Raw genomic sequence first — 3,380 nt, forward strand, 5'->3', positions numbered from 1 at the left:
GACAGATTATATGAAATGAACTAATTTATCAAAAACCACAAACTCCCAAGGTAGAATAAAGTGAAGAATATTTATAAATACTAAAAGAATAAACTACTATTTTAATACTTCCTGGAAAAACAACTCTTTGCTCAGGTTTCAGTGGAAAGTTATTTTATCCGTTTAAATAAGAAATAACATGAATGCTACCGCAACTCTTTTTCAAAACAGAAAAAAAAAGAAAATATTTCATAAACCATTTTAGGCCAATCTTCACCATTACCAAAGACAAAGAGAGAGAGAGAAAAAAACATGAACATAGGTACCAAAATCTTCAGCAAAGTGTCAGCATGTGGAGTGGAGCAATGAGGATTCTTTCAGGAATTCAAGGTTAGTTCAATGTTTCAAAACCAGTACATGCAAATCAACACGCAGAATAGAAGAAACTCTTATGTCCTTGGGACAGGCAAATACTTTTTAAACATGATGCTAAAATCAACTATAAAATAATTATATTGCTAAATTTTCCTTTCCTGGGGAAAAAAATTAACCATATCAATGAACCTATCTCCCACTGCATTTTGGAAACTATATGTGGAATCTATGAATAACATAAATCTAAGGACCTCATAAAATTAAATCCTAAAGTATTTGGGCAAGATTTTGCAATTCATTTTAAAATCCAAATATTGAAGTAATGATATTTGACTAATTAAATTTCTCCTTGAAGTATCTGTTTATTTCCTAAACTAAATATATGTAAAGTTATTATTATGGAGATAGATAGCAAGATGCATATGACACATGATTTATAGTTATAAGCATTATTCTGCCTCATATTTGGAGGAAAAATAATCTCATGAAAGAACAAAGCATTTTCTTTTCAGAAAATAAATTCATTGATTTTAGAAAATTTAAATAATGTGTATGGTCAGTGATACACTAAAAAAGCATAATACAGGATAGTTAGGAGATACTGAAATTACACTCTATACTTTGGGGTTTTCTCAGGAATTTATAGTTTTGTCAATTCTTTTAAAGTTCATAGGTTAACACCATGCTGGCAACAACCATGCTTTTAGGTTAACATCATAATTTAATTAAAGGTGTAACTTATTCCTTTAGTTTGATGTCTTTCTGTGGAGCAAAAATTTTAAATGAGAACTAGAAGAGTATCTTTGGTTCACTAAAAAATAAAAATTAGTACATTTCAAAGGTTATAAAAAGATCTAAGGAAAGCTAATTTTACTTAATTTCCAGAATTAAGGAGATGCAATTGTTACTTCTGTGGAAACTAGAACATTTGTAAACTATGTTGTTGGTTTGTGGTGAATATATAGTAATTGAGATAATTCATTTTTCTTATCAATATATAACTTCAGTGATCACATTATCTTGTTATGTCTGGCATGGAAGAATGTTCTATCGTGTAATCCAGAGGTTTCAAGCAGCCTCTAGGTGTAGTGAGTAATTGACCCGAAAGTCACTTTAAATTTCTCCGAGTTTATTCTGGAATTCTAATTTTTTCTCAGTTACATGAATTTTCTCAAGATGGTCAAAAATGTCATTGAAAAAATCTGAATTTTTCTTGATGTTTTCTACAATATTAGTTACATAACATGCTGTTCAAACCCATTCTTCCTACGTTAAAAAAAATGTTATTTTTTTTTTAAATGAGCCAAGCTAATTTAAAAATAAACCATAAATAAATAGAAGAAACATCAGTAGACTAAAGGAAAGGGAACAGGGAGAGAGAAGAGGGGAGGTAAGAGGGACTGAATTGAAACAAATCATATTCCATGCTTGTATAATTATGTCTAAATGAACTCCAATATTATGTATATCTATAATGAGATAATTAAAAACCACTAGAAAATGAACCCAAAACAAAAATATTCCAGTTTTCTTTAACTTCAATTTGTTCCATCAATAAGAATAAGCAAGTGCAAAAGTAAAAAATATTTTAATGAAGAAATTAAAAAGAATTTGCGTTTAAAATAATATCTCGGGAGAGAGCTGCGACTGAGCTGCAGCCAAGGCTAGCCGGAGCACCACCACTCCGGGCCCGGCACCGCCAGGCGGCTGGTGAGCGGCGGGTGTGCAGGCGGGGCAGGACCGCGGGGCCAAGGCGGCTCCCTCCCACCACAAGATCTTCTTGGTCCTGGACATCTGGATCCGCAGAAGTTCACCCACACTACGCTCCCCGCCGAGCGCCTCACTCCACGGGAAGCCAAGAAAAGGGAGGCTGGGAAGACGCGAGCCCTGGAAACCTGGTCAGACACCGGGAGATCCTTGGTCCCCATCAAAATAGGCTTCTAGGGACCGGGGAGACGCTGCACTAAACGCACTCGAGGTCTTAATCTACTGCCAAGGTGCTGGTCCGGCGTCCCCGCTGGAGGGTTCAGAGGCCGAAGAAGAAGAGGAGGACGCAGAGGACTCGGGACCGGCTCGCGCTCAGGTGGGGCCCACGCGCTCTCCCGAGGTCGGGGCGGCGGTGTTGGCGGCCGGAGAGAGCAAAGCAGATGGCGGAGGCGGTCTCACCCGCTGACCCGCCTGCCGCGGCTCCCCAAGGTCCCTACGCTGGCGCGCTAAGCCCAGCTGCGCTGAGCCCAGATGCACCAAGCCCGGCGAGCGCGCACCGCCTTCACGGAGCCGCTGGTGGCCTTGGAGAACAAGTTCTGGGCTACGCGCTAGCGTAGCTCGCTAGGTGTGCGAGCGTCTGAACCTAGCGCTGTCGCTCAGCCTCCCTGAGACAGGTCAAAATCTGGTTCCAGAACCGCAGGACCAAGTGGAAGAAACAGAACCCGGGCGCCGAGGGCGCGGCGCAAGCGGGTGGCGGCGCGCGACACTCTGGGACGCCCGGTGCAACGGTGGGGACATGCGGTGACAGCGGCAGGCGGGAGGGAGTCACGGACCACGAACCCCCCTCTGCATCCTACTCCGCAGCCAACGTCCTTTTCCCCGGCCACAGCCATGCCGCCTGCTTCCAGCTTAGGGCCGCTGCGGGGAGCCCCTTTGCGCCCTTTCTTGGGCCCTCCTACTTGACTCCATCCTACGCCCAGCATCTATGAACCTGTAGTCCCCAGGGCCCCCAGCTTGGCAGGGGTTCACGGGCGATTGGCATCGTGGTGGGCCCCTCTTCAGAGAGGCGCGGGCGTGCACGGACCGCCCCCTCCTGGTGCACAGTTGTCTGTGTATCCCTTCCTTTCCAGCTGTGGAGCTCTCCACCAGAGGGCGGGGAGAAGCTGCCTGTGGGCTCCCTCCAGCTCCCCTTCCCTCTGCGCGGACCCCAGATTACACGCGGGCCACAAAGAGGTCGTGGAAGTCTCCGGACACCGAGTTGTCCTAAAATCTTTACGTTTCTGGACCTTTTTCTTCACTTTCCATCAGGTTTAATTCCG

The 3,380-nt window shown here is 43.8% G+C and overlaps 1 pseudogene across 1 annotated transcript; it reads left to right on the top strand.

Annotated features, from left to right (window-relative positions):
- Positions 1–329: 329 nt before the first annotated feature.
- On the top strand, positions 330–3,050 carry LOC306654169 (NK1 transcription factor-related protein 2-like; annotated as a pseudogene). Its single transcript has 2 exons — positions 330–369; positions 2,070–3,050. The product of its transcript is annotated as an NK1 transcription factor-related protein 2-like (transcript).
- The last annotated feature ends 330 nt before the right edge of the window (positions 3,051–3,380 follow it).

This window comes from Sciurus vulgaris (genome assembly GCF_902686455.1).
Source record: "Sciurus vulgaris genome assembly, chromosome: 1".
Classification (NCBI taxonomy): domain Eukaryota; kingdom Metazoa; phylum Chordata; class Mammalia; order Rodentia; family Sciuridae; genus Sciurus; species Sciurus vulgaris.